This window comes from Montipora capricornis, chromosome 5, assembly GCF_036669925.1.
Source record: "Montipora capricornis isolate CH-2021 chromosome 5, ASM3666992v2, whole genome shotgun sequence".
Taxonomy (NCBI): domain Eukaryota; kingdom Metazoa; phylum Cnidaria; class Anthozoa; order Scleractinia; family Acroporidae; genus Montipora; species Montipora capricornis.
This window is the reverse complement of record NC_090887.1, coordinates 6,887,908-6,903,008: the sequence shown is the minus strand read 5'-3', so window position 1 is coordinate 6,903,008 and position 15,101 is coordinate 6,887,908.

Below are 15,101 nucleotides of genomic sequence, written 5' to 3'. Positions count from 1 at the left end.
GTAAACGTAGTATTCCAGTTCAATATAAAAGATCTCAAACAGTCCGTTAAACGAAATTTGGAAATTTGTGACTATGCAGACCATCATACTACATTTAGCTTTCCGACCGTAGACTACACCTTACCTTATAAACGAGGAAGCGATTCCTCTTCTTTGTAAATTTTACTTTTTTTTAACGCCGTGTTATCAAATGGCGATTCGTTAACCCTTAACTACCAAAATACTTACCATTTTTAAAGTAATCTTTCGCGAATAAACGGTTTACGGCACTTCGGTACGCCGTATTAGAAGATTCCATTGCAACAAATGCGGTTTCGAGTCAATGTGGGCTCAGGTTTAGGCATCACGTCAGCAATGTTCGAAGAGCGTGCGATGTGGATCATATCCGGTAAGTCCATCATTTTATAAGTGATCTTTCGGGCCATATTCGTCAACAGAAGCCCCCAGGCTGGCATCATTAAGCTAGAATGTGGGTAGAGGCAAACCTTTGGAAGAACACAAAGGCGAGAGATGGTTTCATGCAGACTGGGACGCCGAAAATGTTCTTTTGTAAACATGGCGGTTCACGAGTGAAGTTGTCTCTCTGGCCTTTCTGTGGACGAATTCCAGGACCTACTGACACAATCTGGGCAAGTTTTGAAAGCTAAAGCCTTCAATCGATGAGTAATTTTGCTGGTAGGACTGGGTGGCCCGACACTTATGAAAAAATCTATGAAATGAGAATCGGGGGGCTTCCCTTGTCATGGAATGGCAGAATTACCCAGAATTCTTTTTGGCCACGAAGGAGGCCACTTGACTGGCCCTCATCAAATAGCTAAAGCGCGGCCGGAGGAAAAAGTAGTGAGAAGAAGATCTCTAGCCAGATACTAAGGAGTAACCCTGGTGTGTGTTGTTAACGTAGACTTTTGATTTCTGAAGAAGTTTTTACTCTGGAAAACTCGCAGCAAAGTAGTGCTTTTTTTAGCCGTGTTATCCTCGTAGCAAAAGAACTGGCCTTTCGTAATTTCTTGTCAAGCAAAGGGTATAATGTAAATAAGAGAATACTGAGATTTATATTATTTTGCAAATTACCTGTCCTTTTACCACTTAAGTCAAACTCTACATCTCTATGCAATAAGCGCATTCAAAATCTTCTCATGCATGATCTTGGTGGAAATTACATTCTGTCCTTCAATAAACCTAAAACAACCAGTTATGGTCTTAGTTCTTTTTCTAACCTATCAGCTAAGTTGCGAATTGCGCTACCTGATTTTATCCGTACCACTGAGTTTACTGGGTTTAAAAGAGAATCGAGGCTCGCATTTTGTACAGCGGCTTTTCTTGTTAATTAATATATCTTCAAATATTGTGTATTTAGTTATGTACCTGTATATGCTATGTATTTTAGTTGTAAATGTAATGTCTCGAAGATATTAGCTCTTGTAGTTATTCTGAAATTCGAGATGAAATATAGTTTATGCATGCTTGCATGTATGTATGTGTGTTACCTTAAGCAGGGCGCATGCGCACTATTAGCTCTTGTAGTTATTCTGAAATTCGAGATGAAATATAGTTTATGCATGCTTGCATGTATGTGTGTTACCTTAAGCAGGGCGCATGCGCACTATTAGCTCTTGTAGTTATTCTGAAATTCGAGATGAAATATAGTTTATGCATGCTTGCATGTATGTATGTGTGTTACCTTTAGCAGGGCGCATGCGCACACTTTGTAATCTGCGACTTCTTTGCTTACCATATGACAGAGAAAAAGACTTTTCCGTTAAATATATAAGCCATCTAATTCTTACGCTATATTGACAAGGGCGGTTTGGAGCTGTGAGTAGGCGTGGGATTTGTCACATATGGTTTAGGGGCCGACATATCTCTCCCTCAATGCCGTACCGGGAGGCAAGGTCGGTAGCAGAAAGCAGTGAAGGGCCAACTGCGTCCAAAAGCGATCGCACGGGCCGAAATCCCGGGATGACTCGTTTGGTACGACGCTCCAGCGCCGGTGTCTGGAGGTACTGCGTTTTTCTCTCTTGTTCAAACATTCCGTCAGCGCATGCGCAAATGTTCTGGCTCTTCGATACCTAGCTTACCAAAAAAAAATTAACTTGCTGTTTTTTTTTGTTTTTTTTTAAACCAGCAATTGGCATTTCAGGTGATTTTATAGGCATAAACGTAACGTAAGAACCGTGCGTGTCTGGTCTTGTCTCAGACAGAGGCGAGAGATGGTTTCATGCAGACTGGGACGCCTAAAATGCTCTTTCTCTAAGAGTGGTCGCTTTGTAATTTGATAATAGTAGTATTTATAAATCATTTCTTATATTTCTTAGTTGTAAAGAGGCGCAATTGAGTTTTTTTAACTGCAATGTTTTTCTTAATAAACACAGTCTATCTATCTATATCTATCTTTTGTAAACATGGCGGTTCACGAGTGAAGTTGTCTCTCTGGCCTTTCTGTGGACGAATTCCAGGACCTACTGACACAATCTGGGCAAGTTTTGAAAGCTAAAGCCTTCAATCGATGAGTAATTTTGCTGGTAGGACTGGGTGGCCCGACACTTATGAAAAAATCTATGAAATGAGAATCGGGGGGCTTCCCTTGTCATGGAATGGCAGAATTACCCAGAATTCTTTTTGGCCACGAAGGAGGCCACTTGACTGGCCCTCATCAAATAGCTAAAGCGCGGCCGGAGGAAAAAGTAGTGAGAAGAAGATCTCTAGCCAGATACTAAGGAGTAACCCTGGTGTGTGTTGTTAACGTAGACTTTTGATTTCTGAAGAAGTTTTTACTCTGGAAAACTCGCAGCAAAGTAGTGCTTTTTTTAGCCGTGTTATCCTCGTAGCAAAAGAACTGGCCTTTCGTAATTTCTTGTCAAGCAAAGGGTATAATGTAAATAAGAGAATACTGAGATTTATATTATTTTGCAAATTACCTGTCCTTTTACCACTTAAGTCAAACTCTACATCTCTATGCAATAAGCGCATTCAAAATCTTCTCATGCATGATCTTGGTGGAAATTACATTCTGTCCTTCAATAAACCTAAAACAACCAGTTATGGTCTTAGTTCTTTTTCTAACTTATCAGCTAAGTTGCGAATTGCGCTACCTGATTTTATCCGTACCACTGAGTTTACTGGGTTTAAAAGAGAATCGAGGCTCGCATTTTGTACAGCGGCTTTTCTTGTTAATTAATATATCTTCAAATATTGTGTATTTAGTTATGTACCTGTATATGCTATGTATTTTAGTTGTAAATGTAATGTCTCGAAGATATTAGCTCTTGTAGTTATTCTGAAATTCGAGATGAAATATAGTTTATGCATGCTTGCATGTATGTATGTGTGTTACCTTAAGCAGGGCGCATGCGCACTATTAGCTCTTGTAGTTATTCTGAAATTCGAGATGAAATATAGTTTATGCATGCTTGCATGTATGTATGTGTGTTACCTTTAGCAGGGCGCATGCGCACACTTTGTAATCTGCGACTTCTTTGCTTACCATATGACAGAGAAAAAGACTTTTCCGTTAAATATATAAGCCATCTAATTCTTACGCTATATTGACAAGGGCGGTTTGGAGCTGTGAGTAGGCGTGGGATTTGTCACATATGGTTTAGGGGCCGACATATCTCTCCCTCAATGCCGTACCGGGAGGCAAGGTCGGTAGCAGAAAGCAGTGAAGGGCCAACTGCGTCCAAAAGCGATCGCACGGGCCGAAATCCCGGGATGACTCGTTTGGTACGACGCTCCAGCGCCGGTGTCTGGAGGTACTGCGTTTTTCTCTCTTGTTCAAACATTCCGTCAGCGCATGCGCAAATGTTCTGGCTCTTCGATACCTAGCTTACCAAAAAAAAATTAACTTGCTGTTTTTTTTTGTTTTTTTTTAAACCAGCAATTGGCATTTCAGGTGATTTTATAGGCATAAACGTAACGTAAGAACCGTGCGTGTCTGGTCTTGTCTCAGACAGAGGCGAGAGATGGTTTCATGCAGACTGGGACGCCTAAAATGCTCTTTCTCTAAGAGTGGTCGCTTTGTAATTTGATAATAGTAGTATTTATAAATCATTTCTTATATTTCTTAGTTGTAAAGAGGCGCAATTCAGTTTTTTTAACTGCAATGTTTTTCTTAATAAACACAGTCTATCTATCTATATCTATCTTTTGTAAACATGGCGGTTCACGAGTGAAGTTGTCTCTCTGGCCTTTCTGTGGACGAATTCCAGGACCTACTGACACAATCTGGGCAAGTTTTGAAAGCTAAAGCCTTCAATCGATGAGTAATTTTGCTGGTAGGACTGGGTGGCCCGACACTTATGAAAAAATCTATGAAATGAGAATCGGGGGGCTTCCCTTGTCATGGAATGGCAGAATTACCCAGAATTCTTTTTGGCCACGAAGGAGGCCACTTGACTGGCCCTCATCAAATAGCTAAAGCGCGGCCGGAGGAAAAAGTAGTGAGAAGAAGATCTCTAGCCAGATACTAAGGAGTAACCCTGGTGTGTGTTGTTAACGTAGACTTTTGATTTCTGAAGAAGTTTTTACTCTGGAAAACTCGCAGCAAAGTAGTGCTTTTTTTAGCCGTGTTATCCTCGTAGCAAAAGAACTGGCCTTTCGTAATTTCTTGTCAAGCAAAGGGTATAATGTAAATAAGAGAATATTGAGATTTATATTATTTTGCAAATTACCTGTCCTTTTACCACTTAAGTCAAACTCTACATCTCTATGCAATAAGCGCATTCAAAATCTTCTCATGCATGATCTTGGTGGAAATTACATTCTGTCCTTCAATAAACCTAAAACAACCAGTTATGGTCTTAGTTCTTTTTCTAACGTATCAGCTAAGTTGCGAATTGCGCTACCTGATTTTATCCGTACCACTGAGTTTACTGGGTTTAAAAGAGAATCGAGGCTCGCATTTTGTACAGCGGCTTTTCTTGTTAATTAATATATCTTCAAATATTGTGTATTTAGTTATGTACCTGTATATGCTATGTATTTTAGTTGTAAATGTAATGTCTCGAAGATATTAGCTCTTGTAGTTATTCTGAAATTCGAGATGAAATATAGTTTATGCATGCTTGCATGTATGTGTGTTACCTTAAGCAGGGCGCATGCGCACTATTAGCTCTTGTAGTTATTCTGAAATTCGAGATGAAATATAGTTTATGCATGCTTGCATGTATGTATGTGTGTTACCTTTAGCAGGGCGCATGCGCACACTTTGTAATCTGCGACTTCTTTGCTTACCATATGACAGAGAAAAAGACTTTTCCGTTAAATATATAAGCCATCTAATTCTTACGCTATATTGACAAGGGCGGTTTGGAGCTGTGAGTAGGCGTGGGATTTGTCACATATGGTTTAGGGGCCGACATATCTCTCCCTCAATGCCGTACCGGGAGGCAAGGTCGGTAGCAGAAAGCAGTGAAGGGCCAACTGCGTCCAAAAGCGATCGCACGGGCCGAAATCCCGGGATGACTCGTTTGGTACGACGCTCCAGCGCCGGTGTCTGGAGGTACTGCGTTTTTCTCTCTTGTTCAAACATTCCGTCAGCGCATGCGCAAATGTTCTGGCTCTTCGATACCTAGCTTACCAAAAAAAAATTAACTTGCTGTTTTTTTTTGTTTTTTTTTAAACCAGCAATTGGCATTTCAGGTGATTTTATAGGCATAAACGTAACGTAAGAACCTTGCGTGTCTGGTCTTGTCTCAGACAGAGGCGAGAGATGGTTTCATGCAGACTGGGACGCCTAAAATGCTCTTTCTCTAAGAGTGGTCGCTTTGTAATTTGATAATAGTAGTATTTATAAATCATTTCTTATATTTCTTAGTTGTAAAGAGGCGCAATTCAGTTTTTTTAACTGCAATGTTTTTCTTAATAAACACAGTCTATCTATCTATATCTATCTTTTGTAAACATGGCGGTTCACGAGTGAAGTTGTCTCTCTGGCCTTTCTGTGGACGAATTCCAGGACCTACTGACACAATCTGGGCAAGTTTTGAAAGCTAAAGCCTTCAATCGATGAGTAATTTTGCTGGTAGGACTGGGTGGCCCGACACTTATGAAAAAATCTATGAAATGAGAATCGGGGGGCTTCCCTTGTCATGGAATGGCAGAATTACCCAGAATTCTTTTTGGCCACGAAGGAGGCCACTTGACTGGCCCTCATCAAATAGCTAAAGCGCGGCCGGAGGAAAAAGTAGTGAGAAGAAGATCTCTAGCCAGATACTAAGGAGTAACCCTGGTGTGTGTTGTTAACGTAGACTTTTGATTTCTGAAGAAGTTTTTACTCTGGAAAACTCGCAGCAAAGTAGTGCTTTTTTTAGCCGTGTTATCCTCGTAGCAAAAGAACTGGCCTTTCGTAATTTCTTGTCAAGCAAAGGGTATAATGTAAATAAGAGAATACTGAGATTTATATTATTTTGCAAATTACCTGTCCTTTTACCACTTAAGTCAAACTCTACATCTCTATGCAATAAGCGCATTCAAAATCTTCTCATGCATGATCTTGGTGGAAATTACATTCTGTCCTTCAATAAACCTAAAACAACCAGTTATGGTCTTAGTTCTTTTTCTAACGTATCAGCTAAGTTGCGAATTGCGCTACCTGATTTTATCCGTACCACTGAGTTTACTGGGTTTAAAGAGAATCGAGGCTCGCATTTTGTACAGCGGCTTTTCTTGTTAATTAATATATCTTCAAATATTGTGTATTTAGTTATGTACCTGTATATGCTATGTATTTTAGTTGTAAATGTAATGTCTCGAAGATATTAGCTCTTGTAGTTATTCTGAAATTCGAGATGAAATATAGTTTATGCATGCTTGCATGTATGTGTGTTACCTTAAGCAGGGCGCATGCGCACTATTAGCTCTTGTAGTTATTCTGAAATTCGAGATGAAATATAGTTTATGCATGCTTGCATGTATGTATGTGTGTTACCTTTAGCAGGGCGCATGCGCACACTTTGTAATCTGCGACTTCTTTGCTTACCATATGACAGAGAAAAAGACTTTTCCGTTAAATATATAAGCCATCTAATTCTTACGCTATATTGACAAGGGCGGTTTGGAGCTGTGAGTAGGCGTGGGATTTGTCACATATGGTTTAGGGGCCGACATATCTCTCCCTCAATGCCGTACCGGGAGGCAAGGTCGGTAGCAGAAAGCAGTGAAGGGCCAACTGCGTCCAAAAGCGATCGCACGGGCCGAAATCCCGGGATGACTCGTTTGGTACGACGCTCCAGCGCCGGTGTCTGGAGGTACTGCGTTTTTCTCTCTTGTTCAAACATTCCGTCAGCGCATGCGCAAATGTTCTGGCTCTTCGATACCTAGCTTACCAAAAAAAAAAATGAAGTTGCTGTTTTTTTTTTTTTTTTTTTAAACCAGCAATTGGCATTTCAGGTGATTTTATAGGCATAAACGTAACGTAAGAACCCTGCGTGTCTGGTCTTGTCTCAGACAGAGGCGAGAGATGGTTTCATGCAGACTGGGACGCCTAAAATGCTCTTTCTCTAAGAGTGGTCGCTTTGTAATTTGATAATAGTAGTATTTATAAATCATTTCTTATATTTCTTAGTTGTAAAGAGGCGCAATTGAGTTTTTTTAACTGCAATGTTTTTCTTAATAAACACAGTCTATCTATCTATATCTATCTTTTGTAAACATGGCGGTTCACGAGTGAAGTTGTCTCTCTGGCCTTTCTGTGGACGAATTCCAGGACCTACTGACACAATCTGGGCAAGTTTTGAAAGCTAAAGCCTTCAATCGATGAGTAATTTTGCTGGTAGGACTGGGTGGCCCGACACTTATGAAAAAATCTATGAAATGAGAATCGGGGGGCTTCCCTTGTCATGGAATGGCAGAATTACCCAGAATTCTTTTTGGCCACGAAGGAGGCCACTTGACTGGCCCTCATCAAATAGCTAAAGCGCGGCCGGAGGAAAAAGTAGTGAGAAGAAGATCTCTAGCCAGATACTAAGGAGTAACCCTGGTGTGTGTTGTTAACGTAGACTTTTGATTTCTGAAGAAGTTTTTACTCTGGAAAACTCGCAGCAAAGTAGTGCTTTTTTTAGCCGTGTTATCCTCGTAGCAAAAGAACTGGCCTTTCGTAATTTCTTGTCAAGCAAAGGGTATAATGTAAATAAGAGAATACTGAGATTTATATTATTTTGCAAATTACCTGTCCTTTTACCACTTAAGTCAAACTCTACATCTCTATGCAATAAGCGCATTCAAAATCTTCTCATGCATGATCTTGGTGGAAATTACATTCTGTCCTTCAATAAACCTAAAACAACCAGTTATGGTCTTAGTTCTTTTTCTAACGTATCAGCTAAGTTGCGAATTGCGCTACCTGATTTTATCCGTACCACTGAGTTTACTGGGTTTAAAGAGAATCGAGGCTCGCATTTTGTACAGCGGCTTTTCTTGTTAATTAATATATCTTCAAATATTGTGTATTTAGTTATGTACCTGTATATGCTATGTATTTTAGTTGTAAATGTAATGTCTCGAAGATATTAGCTCTTGTAGTTATTCTGAAATTCGAGATGAAATATAGTTTATGCATGCTTGCATGTATGTATGTGTGTTACCTTAAGCAGGGCGCATGCGCACTATTAGCTCTTGTAGTTATTCTGAAATTCGAGATGAAATATAGTTTATGCATGCTTGCATGTATGTATGTGTGTTACCTTTAGCAGGGCGCATGCGCACACTTTGTAATCTGCGACTTCTTTGCTTACCATATGACAGAGAAAAAGACTTTTCCGTTAAATATATAAGCCATCTAATTCTTACGCTATATTGACAAGGGCGGTTTGGAGCTGTGAGTAGGCGTGGGATTTGTCACATATGGTTTAGGGGCCGACATATCTCTCCCTCAATGCCGTACCGGGAGGCAAGGTCGGTAGCAGAAAGCAGTGAAGGGCCAACTGCGTCCAAAAGCGATCGCACGGGCCGAAATCCCGGGATGACTCGTTTGGTACGACGCTCCAGCGCCGGTGTCTGGAGGTACTGCGTTTTTCTCTCTTGTTCAAACATTCCGTCAGCGCATGCGCAAATGTTCTGGCTCTTCGATACCTAGCTTACCAAAAAAAAATTAACTTGCTGTTTTTTTTTGTTTTTTTTTAAACCAGCAATTGGCATTTCAGGTGATTTTATAGGCATAAACGTAACGTAAGAACCCTGCGTGTCTGGTCTTGTCTCAGACAGAGGCGAGAGATGGTTTCATGCAGACTGGGACGCCTAAAATGCTCTTTCTCTAAGAGTGGTCGCTTTGTAATTTGATAATAGTAGTATTTATAAATCATTTCTTATATTTCTTAGTTGTAAAGAGGCGCAATTCAGTTTTTTTAACTGCAATGTTTTTCTTAATAAACACAGTCTATCTATCTATATCTATCTTTTGTAAACATGGCGGTTCACGAGTGAAGTTGTCTCTCTGGCCTTTCTGTGGACGAATTCCAGGACCTACTGACACAATCTGGGCAAGTTTTGAAAGCTAAAGCCTTCAATCGATGAGTAATTTTGCTGGTAGGACTGGGTGGCCCGACACTTATGAAAAAATCTATGAAATGAGAATCGGGGGGCTTCCCTTGTCATGGAATGGCAGAATTACCCAGAATTCTTTTTGGCCACGAAGGAGGCCACTTGACTGGCCCTCATCAAATAGCTAAAGCGCGGCCGGAGGAAAAAGTAGTGAGAAGAAGATCTCTAGCCAGATACTAAGGAGTAACCCTGGTGTGTGTTGTTAACGTAGACTTTTGATTTCTGAAGAAGTTTTTACTCTGGAAAACTCGCAGCAAAGTAGTGCTTTTTTTAGCCGTGTTATCCTCGTAGCAAAAGAACTGGCCTTTCGTAATTTCTTGTCAAGCAAAGGGTATAATGTAAATAAGAGAATATTGAGATTTATATTATTTTGCAAATTACCTGTCCTTTTACCACTTAAGTCAAACTCTACATCTCTATGCAATAAGCGCATTCAAAATCTTCTCATGCATGATCTTGGTGGAAATTACATTCTGTCCTTCAATAAACCTAAAACAACCAGTTATGGTCTTAGTTCTTTTTCTAACGTATCAGCTAAGTTGCGAATTGCGCTACCTGATTTTATCCGTACCACTGAGTTTACTGGGTTTAAAAGAGAATCGAGGCTCGCATTTTGTACAGCGGCTTTTCTTGTTAATTAATATATCTTCAAATATTGTGTATTTAGTTATGTACCTGTATATGCTATGTATTTTAGTTGTAAATGTAATGTCTCGAAGATATTAGCTCTTGTAGTTATTCTGAAATTCGAGATGAAATATAGTTTATGCATGCTTGCATGTATGTGTGTTACCTTAAGCAGGGCGCATGCGCACTATTAGCTCTTGTAGTTATTCTGAAATTCGAGATGAAATATAGTTTATGCATGCTTGCATGTATGTATGTGTGTTACCTTTAGCAGGGCGCATGCGCACACTTTGTAATCTGCGACTTCTTTGCTTACCATATGACAGAGAAAAAGACTTTTCCGTTAAATATATAAGCCATCTAATTCTTACGCTATATTGACAAGGGCGGTTTGGAGCTGTGAGTAGGCGTGGGATTTGTCACATATGGTTTAGGGGCCGACATATCTCTCCCTCAATGCCGTACCGGGAGGCAAGGTCGGTAGCAGAAAGCAGTGAAGGGCCAACTGCGTCCAAAAGCGATCGCACGGGCCGAAATCCCGGGATGACTCGTTTGGTACGACGCTCCAGCGCCGGTGTCTGGAGGTACTGCGTTTTTCTCTCTTGTTCAAACATTCCGTCAGCGCATGCGCAAATGTTCTGGCTCTTCGATACCTAGCTTACCAAAAAAAAATTAAAATTGAGTTTTTTTTTTTTTTTTTTTAAAACAGCAATTTTAATTTAAGGTGATTTTATATGCATAAACGTAACGTAAGAACCCTGCGTGTCTGGTCTTGTCTCAGACAGAGGCGAGAGATGGTTTCATGCAGACTGGGACGCCTAAAATGCTCTTTCTCTAAGAGTGGTCGCTTTGTAATTTGATAATAGTAGTATTTATAAATCATTTCTTATATTTCTTAGTTGTAAAGAGGCGCAATTCAGTTTTTTTAACTGCAATGTTTTTCTTAATAAACACAGTCTATCTATCTATATCTATCTTTTGTAAACATGGCGGTTCACGAGTGAAGTTGTCTCTCTGGCCTTTCTGTGGACGAATTCCAGGACCTACTGACACAATCTGGGCAAGTTTTGAAAGCTAAAGCCTTCAATCGATGAGTAATTTTGCTGGTAGGACTGGGTGGCCCGACACTTATGAAAAAATCTATGAAATGAGAATCGGGGGGCTTCCCTTGTCATGGAATGGCAGAATTACCCAGAATTCTTTTTGGCCACGAAGGAGGCCACTTGACTGGCCCTCATCAAATAGCTAAAGCGCGGCCGGAGGAAAAAGTAGTGAGAAGAAGATCTCTAGCCAGATACTAAGGAGTAACCCTGGTGTGTGTTGTTAACGTAGACTTTTGATTTCTGAAGAAGTTTTTACTCTGGAAAACTCGCAGCAAAGTAGTGCTTTTTTTAGCCGTGTTATCCTCGTAGCAAAAGAACTGGCCTTTCGTAATTTCTTGTCAAGCAAAGGGTATAATGTAAATAAGAGAATACTGAGATTTATATTATTTTGCAAATTACCTGTCCTTTTACCACTTAAGTCAAACTCTACATCTCTATGCAATAAGCGCATTCAAAATCTTCTCATGCATGATCTTGGTGGAAATTACATTCTGTCCTTCAATAAACCTAAAACAACCAGTTATGGTCTTAGTTCTTTTTCTAACGTATCAGCTAAGTTGCGAATTGCGCTACCTGATTTTATCCGTACCACTGAGTTTACTGGGTTTAAAGAGAATCGAGGCTCGCATTTTGTACAGCGGCTTTTCTTGTTAATTAATATATCTTCAAATATTGTGTATTTAGTTATGTACCTGTATATGCTATGTATTTTAGTTGTAAATGTAATGTCTCGAAGATATTAGCTCTTGTAGTTATTCTGAAATTCGAGATGAAATATAGTTTATGCATGCTTGCATGTATGTATGTGTGTTACCTTAAGCAGGGCGCATGCGCACTATTAGCTCTTGTAGTTATTCTGAAATTCGAGATGAAATATAGTTTATGCATGCTTGCATGTATGTATGTGTGTTACCTTTAGCAGGGCGCATGCGCACACTTTGTAATCTGCGACTTCTTTGCTTACCATATGACAGAGAAAAAGACTTTTCCGTTAAATATATAAGCCATCTAATTCTTACGCTATATTGACAAGGGCGGTTTGGAGCTGTGAGTAGGCGTGGGATTTGTCACATATGGTTTAGGGGCCGACATATCTCTCCCTCAATGCCGTACCGGGAGGCAAGGTCGGTAGCAGAAAGCAGTGAAGGGCCAACTGCGTCCAAAAGCGATCGCACGGGCCGAAATCCCGGGATGACTCGTTTGGTACGACGCTCCAGCGCCGGTGTCTGGAGGTACTGCGTTTTTCTCTCTTGTTCAAACATTCCGTCAGCGCATGCGCAAATGTTCTGGCTCTTCGATACCTAGCTTACCAAAAAAAAAAATGAAGTTGCTGTTTTTTTTTTTTTTTTTTTTAAACCAGCAATTGGCATTTCAGGTGATTTTATAGGCATAAACGTAACGTAAGAACCCTGCGTGTCTGGTCTTGTCTCAGACAGAGGCGAGAGATGGTTTCATGCAGACTGGGACGCCTAAAATGCTCTTTCTCTAAGAGTGGTCGCTTTGTAATTTGATAATAGTAGTATTTATAAATCATTTCTTATATTTCTTAGTTGTAAAGAGGCGCAATTCAGTTTTTTTAACTGCAATGTTTTTCTTAATAAACACAGTCTATCTATCTATATCTATCTTTTGTAAACATGGCGGTTCACGAGTGAAGTTGTCTCTCTGGCCTTTCTGTGGACGAATTCCAGGACCTACTGACACAATCTGGGCAAGTTTTGAAAGCTAAAGCCTTCAATCGATGAGTAATTTTGCTGGTAGGACTGGGTGGCCCGACACTTATGAAAAAATCTATGAAATGAGAATCGGGGGGCTTCCCTTGTCATGGAATGGCAGAATTACCCAGAATTCTTTTTGGCCACGAAGGAGGCCACTTGACTGGCCCTCATCAAATAGCTAAAGCGCGGCCGGAGGAAAAAGTAGTGAGAAGAAGATCTCTAGCCAGATACTAAGGAGTAACCCTGGTGTGTGTTGTTAACGTAGACTTTTGATTTCTGAAGAAGTTTTTACTCTGGAAAACTCGCAGCAAAGTAGTGCTTTTTTTAGCCGTGTTATCCTCGTAGCAAAAGAACTGGCCTTTCGTAATTTCTTGTCAAGCAAAGGGTATAATGTAAATAAGAGAATACTGAGATTTATATTATTTTGCAAATTACCTGTCCTTTTACCACTTAAGTCAAACTCTACATCTCTATGCAATAAGCGCATTCAAAATCTTCTCATGCATGATCTTGGTGGAAATTACATTCTGTCCTTCAATAAACCTAAAACAACCAGTTATGGTCTTAGTTCTTTTTCTAACGTATCAGCTAAGTTGCGAATTGCGCTACCTGATTTTATCCGTACCACTGAGTTTACTGGGTTTAAAGAGAATCGAGGCTCGCATTTTGTACAGCGGCTTTTCTTGTTAATTAATATATCTTCAAATATTGTGTATTTAGTTATGTACCTGTATATGCTATGTATTTTAGTTGTAAATGTAATGTCTCGAAGATATTAGCTCTTGTAGTTATTCTGAAATTCGAGATGAAATATAGTTTATGCATGCTTGCATGTATGTATGTGTGTTACCTTAAGCAGGGCGCATGCGCACTATTAGCTCTTGTAGTTATTCTGAAATTCGAGATGAAATATAGTTTATGCATGCTTGCATGTATGTATGTGTGTTACCTTTAGCAGGGCGCATGCGCACACTTTGTAATCTGCGACTTCTTTGCTTACCATATGACAGAGAAAAAGACTTTTCCGTTAAATATATAAGCCATCTAATTCTTACGCTATATTGACAAGGGCGGTTTGGAGCTGTGAGTAGGCGTGGGATTTGTCACATATGGTTTAGGGGCCGACATATCTCTCCCTCAATGCCGTACCGGGAGGCAAGGTCGGTAGCAGAAAGCAGTGAAGGGCCAACTGCGTCCAAAAGCGATCGCACGGGCCGAAATCCCGGGATGACTCGTTTGGTACGACGCTCCAGCGCCGGTGTCTGGAGGTACTGCGTTTTTCTCTCTTGTTCAAACATTCCGTCAGCGCATGCGCAAATGTTCTGGCTCTTCGATACCTAGCTTACCAAAAAAAAAAATGAAGTTGCTGTTTTTTTTTTTTTTTTTTAAACCAGCAATTGGCATTTCAGGTGATTTTATAGGCATAAACGTAACGTAAGAACCCTGCGTGTCTGGTCTTGTCTCAGACAGAGGCGAGAGATGGTTTCATGCAGACTGGGACGCCTAAAATGCTCTTTCTCTAAGAGTGGTCGCTTTGTAATTTGATAATAGTAGTATTTATAAATCATTTCTTATATTTCTTAGTTGTAAAGAGGCGCAATTCAGTTTTTTTAACTGCAATGTTTTTCTTAATAAACACAGTCTATCTATCTATATCTATCTTTTGTAAACATGGCGGTTCACGAGTGAAGTTGTCTCTCTGGCCTTTCTGTGGACGAATTCCAGGACCTACTGACACAATCTGGGCAAGTTTTGAAAGCTAAAGCCTTCAATCGATGAGTAATTTTGCTGGTAGGACTGGGTGGCCCGACACTTATGAAAAAATCTATGAAATGAGAATCGGGGGGCTTCCCTTGTCATGGAATGGCAGAATTACCCAGAATTCTTTTTGGCCACGAAGGAGGCCACTTGACTGGCCCTCATCAAATAGCTAAAGCGCGGCCGGAGGAAAAAGTAGTGAGAAGAAGATCTCTAGCCAGATACTAAGGAGTAACCCTGGTGTGTGTTGTTAACGTAGACTTTTGATTTCTGAAGAAGTTTTTACTCTGGAAAACTCGCAGCAAAGTAGTGCTTTTTTTAGCCGTGTTATCCTCGTAGCAAAAGAACTGGCCTTTCG